Genomic DNA, 13148 nt, shown 5'->3' on the forward strand with positions numbered 1-13148 from the left:
CACCCAGGAGCCCAGCCGGGACATTCACGCGTCACGACCTGCAGCGGTGGGAGCAGGGCCCGTGAACGGGAAGCCCCCCCAGCCCCGCTGACACGGCAGCCCCCGCCTGCTCCACGCGTGGCTGGTGCGGACAAGGGGCAAGCCTCACCCTTGCAGCCCGGCACAGGTCCGAGACCCCCGGCGTGGCTGCAAGGAGCTGCGGGCTGCAAAGCTCCCGGGGCACGGGTCTGGGGGCTTGCCTCGCGGAGGAGCCGTGGGGGAGGCAGGAGCCCACGACCCTGTCTCGGGGTGACGGGGCTGTAAGAGGATCCTTGGCAAAGGCAGGAGTCAGGGAAACCGCCGAGGGCACACAGCCGGCCCCTTGGATCCCAGCGGATCCCCGCCAGACATTTGGGATCCATCCAGCAGCCCTCGTTCTCTCCCCGCATGAAATTTCTATGCTTGCAAGGAGGAACACCTGTAAGGGGGCGCAGCTGGAGGAGAGCTTCCCAGCGCGGCGGCTGCAGGGGTGGCAGCGGTCACCGCTCCTCATTATTGTGCAAATTGCTGGAAATGCAAATCCGGCACTGCACCTGGGGACAAGTGCATTAATAACATTACTCCTGATTAAGGTCACCGGGCTGCACCTCCACTTGTTCACCCGCGCCGGGCTCCCATTCATCTTCCGAACTGAATCGTGGGGTTGCATCTTTTTCTCCTGTCTATCCGTGACTGGGGAGCCCTCGGGAGATATTTCGTGGGGGTGTTTCAAGAGGCTCCTCTCATCGTGGCACGGGCTCCATCCCCCCGAAGGCTCTGGCGCGGAGGAGCTCGCAGCCAGAGGAGCGGCAGGGGTCCGGCGCACGCTGCGGGAGGCCAAGGAAAGCACGAGGCTTTGAGTTCCCCATAGCCAGGGGCTTTCCCAGCACTCAAACCTCTGTCTGGGCCCCTGCAGGACCCCACAGCCCGGCTCTGTCCTGCCCTGGGGTGCGAGGCTGCAGCCGGGGCTGAAGCGGCCTGCCCACCTGCCCCCCTGCCGCCGGCTGCAGCCCGGGGTCTCCAGGCTGCAGCTCTCCCCGGCAGGATGCGGCCAGGGCCTGGCCCGGAGGCGCCGGGCACCGCTGCGGCCTGCGCCACCCCCACCCCCATCCCTGCGGCCGCGGCCGGGGGGGCTGCCAAAGGGAAGTGGGAGAGGAGCGGGGGCCTGACGAGCGGCGCAGCAATCAGCGGGTGACCTCAATTAGCCTGTTGCCGGCGCAGCCCAATTACAGTGTCAATCATCCGGAGGCGGGAGGGGGACGAGGGCGCCGGGCGCAGCTCTGCCAGGAGAGCGGGGGGTTCTCGGGAGCATCTTTGCAGGGCGGGGGAGACCCACAGACCGGCGCTGGGGTAGGAGCGAAGCCTGCCCCGGTCCCATCCCGCTCCTGCCCCAGCCCCCCGTCACCCTGCCAGGAAGAGACCCCCGGCCTGGGCTGCCTCGTGGGCATCCAACAGGGCAGGAGCGAGAGCCGGGGTGTCTGCAGACCCATCCTTTCCCAGGGGCAAACACAGGCACACGCGTGTGAACACGCCACGGGCCATGTACACGGCGCGGGGCGGGCCAGAGCCCTGCTGGGGTGTCGGGGAGCCACACAGGAGCTGTTGTTTGTCACGGATGCCGCCCCCCCGCCCTGCCGGCTCGTTACAGAGGCGATGCTTAATTTAGGCAAAGCATTTAAAGGCACTCATTAGAACAGCATTAATATTCATGGGTTTTATGCCGAGGCCTGCGGTACGGTCACGGTTCCCTGTCTCCCGTGCTGGGCAGGGGTGCCACTGGCTAGAGCCGAAAACAGGCCGTCGGGCCACGCGGCGCCTTGCAGCAGCGCTAACGAGCACGCTGCAGAATTAATAACCCTTCCCACACCGCCCATGTGTGCCCCCCCCCTTTGGGCTGCACGTCAAACGGGGGCGCAGGCGCGGGCTGGGCAGTGCCAGCACGGTGCTTGGCAAGGGGCCGGAGCCCGGCACTGGGGGCACAGCGTCGGGCCGTGCTGGGCTGGGGCAAGCCCAGAGACAGCCGGGCTCCAGGTAAGCGGAGGGGAAGGAGGTGCTTCCCAAGCCTGCAGGTCAGCCCAAAGCCCCGGGGGCAGAAAGCTGAGACCCAGAGGGAGAGGGAGGCAGGGTGCGGGGGGTGCTGCCCCAGAGCCCCCCAGCCCCCCTCCTACCCGGTCCCCTGCTGCTCCGGGCCCCTCTCTGCTCCGGCGGGAGGAGCTGGGACTCGGGCAAGTGTGAGCCAGGGGCATCCAGGGCCTGCCCCAGATGCCCCCCTCCCCCTCAGCAGCTCCAGCCTGGGGCGGGGAGCAGCTCCGTTTCCCCCCACACCCTGAGCCCGGCCCAGCTCCCAAGGGCTGTGCCCCCAGGTGCTGTGAGGAGAGCACAGGGCCCGGAAGCAGATGTTGCAGGCAGGGAAACTGAGGCACAGAGCGATGGCGGGAGATGCCCAGTGCACTGGGCTCCCGGTCAGAGGCGCGAGGGGTCTGCAGGGGATTGGGACCCTGGTGGGTTTGGAGCCGATGCTCCCCCGTGCCCGCTGGGCAGGAGCCGCGGGTGCTGCAGGGAGGGTGGCGGGCGGCTCCGCGCTGCTCCGGCGCCAGCCCGGGCCGACCCCGCTCCCCCGACCTCGCGCGGCTGCCGAGTTCACATCCATTTTCCTTCCCCTCATTTGTCTGTAAACCATGAAGAAAAATCACCGCCGTCTGCCCGCATCAGGCCACCGCCGTGATGTATGGCTGTAATAAAAACCCCATTTTGGGAGGCCGCCTCCCTGCGCCGCCACGCGCGGCAGCCCCGCGGGCCCCGGGCGGTGCGGGGAGCGTGGTGCCGAGGCAGGGAGCTGGGGGGCCGCGTAGCCCCCAACTGCCCCCGGGAAGCGAGGAGGAACGGCCGCGACGTGTGCGAGGACACGCTCCGGCCGCCTTGCCCCGGCGTCCTCCGGGCGCTATTGATAGGGGCCATCAGGGTTATTGAGCGGCAGCCGCAGCCAGGCGTCAGGCAGCTGCGCCATTCACCCCCGAGGAGCTGCAGCTCACGGAGCAGGGCTCCCCTGGGAGAGAGGGGGGCAGGCCAGGGCTCCCCCCCGGCGCTCCATCCCAGGCGCGCTTGCTGCCCCCCGGCAGGGACGGCTCCAGGCCCCGCACCAGCCCCACGCCTCCCGTGGTCGCACGCCGTGGCAGTGCCATGATGAAGTGGCTGGTGCTGCTCTCCCCCTCCTCATTTCCATTTGCCGGGAGTCGCTCCGTGGTTCAGGCGGCGCAGATCAGAGCAGCCCCGCACGCTTCCCGCTCGCTGCATTAGCGGCCGCGGCGCTGCACCGGGGGATGCTGCGGCCCCCCGCCCCATCCCACTCGCCCCAGGGCTTTCATCTCCCGCACAGAGGAGGTGGTAGAAGTGGAGAGGAATAATAACTCGGTGCTTCTGCAGGGCTGCATCTCAATCCAGGGATCTGCCCCAGAGCCAGCCCTCTCCCAGCCAAGTCCTGCCCAGACAGAGCTGGGGGCTGCCCCAGGGCATAGTGCCCGTCTGGGGCTGGCAGAGGCTTGCTTGGGGCAGTGGGAGACCCACGCGTGCAGGGCGGTGGTGCATGGAGACGGGGGCAGCAACCTCTGGCGCACAGTCCCCAGCCCGAGCTGGCCCCGGCCCCTCTGCGCCCGCAGTTCAGCCCTGCCCTGGTCCAGGTGGAGTTGGCTGGGCCCCGCAGCTCCTTGTCCCGGGTGTGCGGCTCCAAGCCCACCTCTCTCCTGCTGGGACACAGGTCATCGGTGTGTGGGGCCAGCTGGCAGATTTAGCAGGGGACGGTCCTGCTCCCGTGCACTGCCCCGTTGACCCAGAGGCCCGCAAGCAGCCCCGGGGGCTGGGGGAATCTCCTGGACATGAGCGTGGGAACATGTAATGGAGGGAGAAAAGAGAGAGCACCTGGGGCACCGCCCCCCCAGCATCTCCATGCCCCTCGGCATCCAGACCTGACCCCAGCCCAGGCCCCTCGGGTGGGTGAGTCAGGGCCCGCGGTGCCGGCGCATCCCCTGGAGTTGCCGGTCCCCCGTGCTGCCCGCCTGCCGCCCCAAAGCCCCAGGTGAGGCGGGTGCTGGGATCGGTGGTGCAACAGCCTCACCTGCTGGCAGAGAGAAGTGGCCGCTGCCCAGGACCCTCCCCGTGCAATCCCGCCAGGCCGTGGCCCCGTGGGGCAGCCCCTGGTCCCCCAAGCAGGGCAGGTGCTGCCCCTCTCTCGTCGCCTGGGGCTGAGGCAGGCGTTGGAGATCAGAGATGGGAGCTGGCGGAAAGCCTGACGGCCCCAGCCCTGAGCACCCGCGTCCCAGTGGAGGGTGGGCACCCGCATCCTTGAGAAACACCCAAGACACCCCAGCCCATCCCTGCCACCCCAGCCCAGCTCCATCCACCCTGCCCTGTCCACCCCCCGAGGGGCTCCCTGCAAGACCCCACCCTAGCCCGGGCCAGGACGCCAGCCCTCCTCTTCCCCAGTGTGTCAGTGCTGGGGGCGGTCATGGGCACAGACCACATCTCCGGGCCCTGGGCGCAGCGGTTTCCCCTGGCACCTTTGGTGCAGGAACCGCACTGCATTGCCCCATGGCAAAGGGATCAGTTGCACCATCAGGAACCACCAATAGCCTCCGCTCGGGCCCCACGGTTCCTGCTTTGGGACCGGGGATGTGGCCCCAGCCCCGCCACACAGCACCGGGGAGCTGTGGGCACCAGCATGTGCCCAGTGCCGGGGTCTGAAGGCCTCTTCCACCCGCCACCCCTGGGACCCCGTGCTCCGGGCAGGGCAAGTGATACCCACTTCTCTCCACCCAGGGCTGGGGCTAATGCGGAGACAAGATACCCAGGGGAAACTGCAAAGAAGGGTCTTTATTATTGGAGGAAGGAGCTGCTATTGTGTCAGGGGTGGTGTGGGAAGCAGACCCTCGGTGCTGGGGGCCACATGCCTCAGCAGTGCCTGGAGCCACAGGATGGGTCCATGGAGGGTCAGGAACACACAGGCCCCACTGTCCCACGGCCCAGCTCCCCCCCGGGGCTGCCCTGAGGCGGGAGGGAAAGTTGGTCAGAGCTCAGCCCAGCCCAGCACCCTATGGCACCCACCCCAAAGGGCCCCAGCCCGGGGTGGTGCAGAGACCCCCACAGCCCGGCCCCATTTCCATCCACCGGGATGGGCTGCCCGGGCACAGTGGGCCAGGAGCAAGGATCTGCCTGCAACACCGGGCGCTTTCCCCACCGCCTCGTGTCAGGTCCCCATGCCCCGCGGCAAAGGGGACAGTTGCCCTAGCAGGGAGCCACTAACAGCCCCGGGACAGTCCGGGAGCTCCTGGCCCGGGGAGGAGTGATGCGGGGCTCCTGCCAGCAGGCAGGATAGAGCCCAAGGTGCACCGAGATGCTGAGGCTCAGCACATCCCCTGCCTGCAGGGAGAAGGGCATCCCACAGCCCGGCCTGATGTCCACGGGGCTCCTGTGCCCTGGGCCCAGCTGCCCCTGGTCCTGGGAGCAGAGGGCAGGACTGCCCTGGGCTGGATCCATGCAGGGCTCACAGAGGTGGAGGCCCAAGTCGCACTGGTCCCCTGGTGCCAGTGTCCCCTGGGATTGCCGGTCCTCCGTGCTCCCCAGAGGCAGGGATACCCGCAGCCCTGAGCAATAGGCGCAGCGACTCCCGCGACACCCCAGTCCAGCACAGTCCCCCCGCGAGGCCCTGGCTAAGGTTGGCATGGCAGCCCTCCTCCTCCCCTGTGGCAGCCGCTGGGGGCTCTCACGGGCACAGGCCACGTGTGCCCGGGCCCAGGGTGCAGCCCACTTCCCCCAGCGCCTGGCCTCGGGGAACCGCGCTGCGGTGAACAGTTGCTCCATCAGAAACCACCAACGGCCTCGCTTGGGCCCCAGTGGTTCCTGCTCGAGGGGCAGGGATGTGGCCCCAGCCCCACCGGGGACCCCCTGCCCCAGACAGGGCAAGCGATGCCCCCTTCTCTCTGCCCAGGCGTGGGGCCGCTGCTAGAGATGCAGGGACAAGAGACCCGGGGGGAGCTGCAGAGCAGGGCCGTTATTGCGTGGAGAAAGGAGCTGCTATTGGGGGTGCGGGAAGCAGACCCCCAGTGCTGGGGTCATGGTGCCCATCAGTGCCTGGAGCCACAGGACGGGTCTGCGGAGGGTCTGGGCCCTGTATGTCCTGCTGTCCCATGGCCCGGCTCCCATGTGGGGTCACTCCTAGAGCTGTGCTGAGCGGGGAGGGAAAGTCGATCAACACGGGGAGGGAAGTCAGGGACTGGGGAGCTCAGCCCAGCCCAGCGCCCACAAAGACCCCCACAGCACGGGCCCATCTCCGTGCCCTGGCACTTCTGCCCCCGAGGACGCTCCTCATCCTGGGCACCGCTGCACCCAGGCCCCAGCACCCTGGGTGCAAGGGGTCCGCGCAGACATGGCTGCAGCCCACAAGCCCCAACCGTGTTGGGGGGGCAGTGCGGGGCCTCTTTCCCTGCCCCACGACGGGGACAGTCCCCTGGGACCAGCACCAGGGTCTGCTGGAGCTAGAGGGGCCCTGGCGTGTCCCAGCCCGTGTGGCTCGCCCCCCCCCGTGCTCACCTGGCTACCCGCAGGTCTGGAGACACTTCTTAGTGGGGAACCGGTTCTCATTGCCCTGGCAGCCCCCGTAGTTAACCTTCAAGCACTTGCCAGTGGCGGCATTGTGGTAGAAATGGGGCACGTCAGCCAGGCAGAGGCCGGCGGCCACAGGGAGAAAGCAGATGCCCGCAGCCCGGAGCAGACGGGCAGTGAGAAGGGGCAGAAGCTGCCCCTTGCCCTCCGCTCCAGCCCCGGGGGCCTCCCTCCTCCGGGAGCAGCGCCAGGGTCTCCTGCAGCTGCAGGACTCGGGGCCCGGCGTGTCCCCGTCCCAGCCCAAGCGGCTCGGCCATCGCTCCCCATCCTGCCCCCAGCTTGCTGCCCGCTGGCCCGGACACACGCCCGCTCACAGGGGAGGCAGCTCCTGGTCCCAGGCACCCCCAGGGCCCAAGGGCCCACACCTGCCGAGGCAGCATCACAGTGGTCCTGGCGGCCACAGGCAAAGCAGCAACCGGGGTCCGGGGGGAGCCTGCGGACCTCTGACCCAGAGCAGAGACGGGCACAGAGGGCAGAGCAGAAGCCCTGCTGGGATCGCAGCCCCTCGCCCTCTCCCTCAGCCGGGCCTGGGTCTCTGCGGTGGGTCGGGTCAGGGAAGGGGTCACAGGGCAGCAGAGGGATCAGGGAAGGGGTCAAAAGTCCCTGTCCCCTCCTCCATCCTCTGCCTGGCTCGACCTCAGCACCTGGTGATGTCCAGCGGCCGCACGACGCACCCGGCTTCACCCTGCTCTGTTCCTCCAGCCATTGCCCTGGTGCCGCGATGCCTCCCGCAGCATCCGGCCTTGGCAGGCTCAGCCCCACAAGGCCGAGCCTGCACTTGTTCAGGCACTGCTGGAAGGTCCTAAAGTTGTTTCCATTGCCACGACAGCCACCGTCAATGAACATGTGGCAGGTCCTGGTGTAGAAATTGACTAACAAAATCATAAATAATAGTGTAGCAGGCTCAGTGCTTCAAGGACAGGCTGATAAGACACAGGCCTGGTCGCCTTGAAGTCTGAAGCAGAGATACAGCCCCCCCCCCCATTAGTTAACACGCAGCCAAAAACCAGTTTTGAAACAATTAAGAGTTTTCCCACGCTGACCTAACATCTTGTTTTCCTTCACAGTGGAAAATTCCCACCGGCGCGCGCATCTTGTCTGTAAACTATAAATAGCCTCTAACAGTTTTATTCGGGGCCTCCGAGTTCGCTCAGGGTGCCCAGCATGCCGAATAAATTTTGAGACAGACAGCGACTGTGTCTTTGGGAACAGCTCCGCAAGGGGTCACGAACTCCTCAACACTGGCAGCCGGGGGTAGTAGAAGCGCTGGAAGGAACCCCTGCAGGGGCCACGGGCCTTGGAGAGCCTGCGGACAGCTGACCCGAAGAAGAGATGGGCAGTGAGAGGGCGCAGGAGTCCTGCCCTGCCCCGGAGACTCTGTGCGCCTGGGGCACGAGGGCACCACGGTGCGGGGGCGGCCGCCGGCCCGCCTCGCACTGGGGGGTTGGAGCCGGCCTGGGCTGCTGCTAACGGGGTTGCTGCGACCCAGCCGCATGTGCTGCACGTGAATAAACTCCAGAGCTTATTGCCACAGAGTTTTTTGCTCCTGGGTACATGTTCAACTGGCACGCCCAGGAGCAAAAAAACACCGGAGCAATAATCCCTGGATTTTATTTGTGAGCGTTAATTGCATGTGTAGACGTGCCCAGTGTGTTACATGGAGGTGGAGCAGCCACCGCTCCAGAGAGGGACGTCACGGAGGAAACAGCAGAGCTGGAGGGTGAGGGGGCGAAGGCACAGGTCAGCAGCAGGAAGGGCTCCCCATCCCCTGCTACCAGGGAGAGCCATCGCTCCTGGCCCCGGGCATCACACAGAAGCAGGCCGCAGGCCTGGGGGCACTGAGCTCAGACCAGCAGAACAAGCGCGGGGGCCCCCCGGCTCGAGGCCTTGGAGGGCTGGTCTCGGCTGTGAATGCACTGGGAGGCAGACGATGACCGCCGAGGGACTGGACGGAGCAGATGAGGCAGAGGACCCTAGCGCACGAGGGCCTGGGGCAGCACTGCATCTCCCTGCTGCAAGAGTGCCCGTGGCAGGCCAGCGGCAGGTCCCTCAAGCTCCCCGTCTCCCCCCGCCCAATACCCTGCTCCTGCCTCGGACACCCCCGGCCCTGGGCAGTGGCAGGTGCCTGTTCCACGCCCCTCTTCCACGCGCCCCGGGGGCAGGGAGGGCTCTGGCAGGTGCCCAGGGCCGAATTCAGCCAGGCTCAGGGCAAGGCAAAGCCCCCAGCATGAGCAGGGCGAGATGGAGGGAGCCAGGAGCTGCCTGCAACACCGGGCGCTTTCCCCATCACCTCTTGTGTCAGGTCCCCGCGCCCCGTGGCAAAGGGGCCAGCTGCCCCATCAGGGAACCACCAACGGTCTCGGGACGGGCTGGGGGGCTCCTGGCCCAGGGAGAAGCAAAGCCAGTGGTGAAGGTCCCTGTGCCACGGCCAGGTGTTCACACCAGTCACAATTCCCCCCCCGGGGGGGGGGCAGTTTGCAGGCAGCATGGAGCTAGAGCCACCGGACAGGGGGGCCCTGGTGTGTCCCAGCCATGGCAGCCCAGGCCCTCTCCCCGCCACGCTGCCCACAGGCCCCAAGGCCCATCCTCACTGGGGGACCGGTTCCCATTGCCTCCACAGATGAGCTCCTCGGACGTGCGGGAGCCCGGGGGGATGCAGGGGCCGGGGTCTGGGGGAGCCAGCAGACTCCTGCAGCCCAGAGCAGAGAGGGGCAGTGAGGAGGGGGCTGGAGGCAGCCCCGACCTCCTCGCTGCCCAGGGCTGCTGCTGGGCGCGTGCCGCTGGCCAGGCCGGCTGTGCGGCCAGGGATCCCCCACAGCACAGACACGAGGGGCCGCTCGCAGGCGCAGACCCGGGATGCAGCCGGTCAGGGCTTGAACCCAGAGGCTCCCAGCCCAGGGGCAGGAGCAGGCAGGTCCAGCCCACAACCGGGAGTCACAGGGTTTGGGGGCCAAGAGGGACTGAGCTGCAGGCAGTCACCCTGGTCCAGCCATGAGCCACGGGCAGCGAGGTCCATGTGGACCCCAGGGCCAGGCTTAGCTCCCGACAGCAGCTGATGGGACCGTGCTGCTCCCTGGGCGGCACCAGGGTCCAGGAGGGCACTCGCGTCCCTGCCAGGCAGCCCCACAGACTAGTCCGGTGCAGCTCAGGAGCCCAAGGCCAAATGCTGCTCCCTGGCACAAGGCTCCCACAGGCCTCACCAGGACTGGCCGTGATCAGGAGCGATGCCACATCACGGCTCTGCGAGGCCACCTTTGTCCTGGGCCAACGTGCTGCTGGAGCGCAGAGAGCCTTGTGATCCCCGCCTGTCCACGAGTTACGGCGCGGGGCAGGGCCGGTGCCCAGCTGGAGCCTCGTCCTGCGCCCTCCCCTGCAGGCTGGCGGGACGCGCAACGAGGCCAGGCCAGTGCAGGGCACCGCGGCTCCATGCAATCCCATGGCCTCCTGCTGCCGGGACCTCCCCACTCGCTGGCAGAGCGGACCCTGGCAGGGACAAGGTGCAGACTGAGCTCTCTGTCCCCCGGGCCGGCACCCACTGCTTGTGGACGCTGGTCCCTGCGCCAGGGCTGGGCCGTGCCACGCCAGGGTCAGTGCGATCTGGTGGATGCCCAGCAGGAACATGCCCTGCTTTGTGCCCTACGGACGTGCAGGAGCAGGATGGTGCTCTACAGCCTGTCTTGAGGGTGCAGCAATGTCAGCATTGCTGGGGGCATGGGCATTTCCACCTCTGCCTCAGGGGCTGCAGTTTCCTTGTTGCCCATAGAAGGGCAGGAGCTGCGCTGGGGCCTCGTGCAAGGTCCCCCCGGGCTGGCGGGACAGTAAATAGCCCGACCAGCCCGGCGTTTGGCACTGCAACACAGCGGCACCATGAAGTCGGGCGGCCTCATCGTCCTGGCAGGGCTCCTCATCCTCTGTGCCCAGCTCCAGCCGGCGTCTGGGATGGCCCTTCAAGGCGAGTGCTCCCTGCCTGTTCGGTCCTCCCCCTCCCTCTGGGCAATGCCCCCTCCCAGCCCATGTGGCACCCCACACTGCACCCCTCCCTGCCCCTCTCCCGGACATGGCCATCCTGTCCCCACCACCCGCCGGGGGTCCCCGAGCTGCCCAGGGCTGGGGCGTGCCCCTGCTGCTCCTGCAGGGACCCCAGTGCCCCAGCACGGCCCATGGCGCAGCCCTCAGTCCTGCATGTCAGGTCTGTCCAGGGCTTGCTCCACTCCCTGGAGCCCCGAGCTCCCCATGCCCAGCGCAGGACTAATGCTGATGCCCAGAGCTGCCCCCGTCCCACCGCCCGCGGGAGCCGCCCAGGGGTCTCTGGGCTGGCAAAGTGCTGGGTACAGAGAGCAGGAGGGGATGGATTTGGATGCCCCGAGGTCTGCACCCAGCCATTCAGATGGGCAGGGCTCAGTGCGCAGCCCCCAGCTGCACCCCGGGCATCTCAGTGCCACTGACGACCTGCTCCAGAGGAGCCAGGACATTGCCCCGTGCTTTCTAGCTGCCCTGGCGCTGCCGTCCCCGCTCCCCTCTGCCCCACACCGTGCACAGGAGCCGTCGGTGCCACTTGTGGCCTCCACGCCACAGCTTGACCCCCTGAGCTAGGGCAGTGCCAGAGACACGTGTCCTGTTCCAGGGAAGCCCGGGCACTGCCCCCCATTATCACCGTTCGTCTCAGGCAAGTGCCTTCACGGATGCAACACTGACTACGAGTGTCGTGGAGCAGCGAAGTGCTGCAGCAACGGCTGTGGCAATGAATGCATGCTGCCCGTTAGAGGTGAGGGGCAGCTGCGCGCTGGGGGGGCTGCAGAGGGAGCCCCGGGTCCTGCCCCGGCGCAGCCACGTCCGGGCGGCAAGGCACATGGGGGTCCCTGCGCCTGGGAGGAAGGAGCTGAACGGCAAAGATCCAGGGCTCGTGTGAGAGATGCCTGGAGCAATGCTGGAGCCCAGCAGCCCCCAGCCTGGCCCAGGGCAGAGGCTGGAGATGGGGGACGCAGGCTGGGGGTCCCTGTGCTTGGCCCAGCTGCTCTGCCTCTGGCAGCAATCTTGGGCTGCCCCGGGCTGGGATGCCCCTGGGCGAGTGGTGCTGCTCCTGCCCTGAGGAACGAGGCCCTCGCATCGCAGCCATGGGCAAAAGGGGCATGAGGGCACCTGGTGGGGCAGTGATTGAGGGGGCTACTGAGCCCTGGAAACCCCTGAGCCACCTCCCCTCTGCAGGGATTAGGTTTGCATCTCACCCCTAGCCTGGAGCCTGCATGCAACAGCACTGCAACCTCCTGCCCGTCGTGATGCCGACCCCAAAGCCCAAGTGTCCAGGCTCTGCTGCGGGACAAAGAGACCTTCCACCATCACCCTGCCCCCCGTTCCTGCTTCCAGCCCAGCTCCCCCAGGCTCTGCCCCATGCATGGGGCATCCTCTGCTCAGGCCGGGCTCAAGCTCTGTGCTTTGCTCCCTCCTCTCTGAATAAACCACCAGCACTGCACGAACCTGTCCTGTCTCATGCCCCTGCCCCACACACAGGTCCCCCCTCCCAGGCCCGGGGCCAGAGCCCCCATTGCACCCAGGGTCATCTCTGCTCCAGGGGGAAGTGTCCCCAGCAGCCCCCACCCATGCATGGGCATGGCTCCTTGTCCCAGGTAGGAAGCAGCACCCAGGGCCGCCCGGGGAAGGCTGCCCAATGACCACAGAGCCCCAAACTGCTGGGGCACCCACTGCAAGCAGGGCACAGGCAGGCAGCACAGGAGCCCCCGGGCACAACCAGGGCATCAGCAACAGGCAAGGTCAGGATCCGACCAGGTCGAGTCACTCACCAGGGTGCAGAGCAGGCAACGGTGCGGGTCAGGATGTGGGCACTCACCAACCCAAGCCAGGAGCTGCCGGGAGTGCGGGGCAGGGGTGGCCAGGGGCAACCAGGCAGGGGGGACAAGAGCCTGGTCCACTGGTGTCAGCGTCCCCTGGGAGCACGGGGCACTGGCAATCCCCACAGGCAGCAGGGCCCAAAACCTGGTGCCAGGCACAAGCACTGGTTGCTGCATGGCCAGGGCCCCCTTTCCCTTGCAAGGGGTGCGGGGGCACCGCAGCCTGGAGGGGGCTGCCCGGGAGAGCCCAGAGCCCGGGTGCAGGCGGGCGCTGGGGCCGCTGGGGCCGATGGTGCCGCAGCCGCGTCCCAATTCAGAGCGGACACCTGCTTCCCTGAGCAATGGGCGCAATGACCACCGGGGCCTCCCAGCCCAGCTCCACCCCTGCCCGGGCCCCCCAGCCCTCTCCACCACCCCAAAGGCACTAACCAGGGCCAGGATGCCAGCCCTCCTCTTCCCCACCTGTGTCGGCAGCCGGGGGCGGTTTCCCCGGGCCGCAGTGCGCCAGCTTCCCCCGGCGCCTCTAGTGCAGGGAACCGCACTGCATTGCCCCACGGCAAAGGGAACCGCTGCCCCACCAGGAACCAGCACTGGGGCCGGCTTTGGGAACCTGGACGGTGCCCTGGGCAG

The 13148-nt window shown here is 67.7% G+C and overlaps 1 pseudogene; it reads left to right on the plus strand.

Moving 5' to 3' along the window:
• Window positions 1-10539: 10539 nt before the first annotated feature.
• Window positions 10540-13045, plus strand: LOC149856911 (scuwaprin-a pseudogene; annotated as a pseudogene).
• Window positions 13046-13148: the final 103 nt, after the last annotated feature.

This window comes from Crocodylus siamensis, chromosome 10, assembly GCF_052110815.1.
Source record: "Crocodylus siamensis isolate JL-2025a chromosome 10, ASM5211081v1, whole genome shotgun sequence".
Lineage (NCBI taxonomy): Eukaryota > Metazoa > Chordata > Crocodylia > Crocodylidae > Crocodylus > Crocodylus siamensis.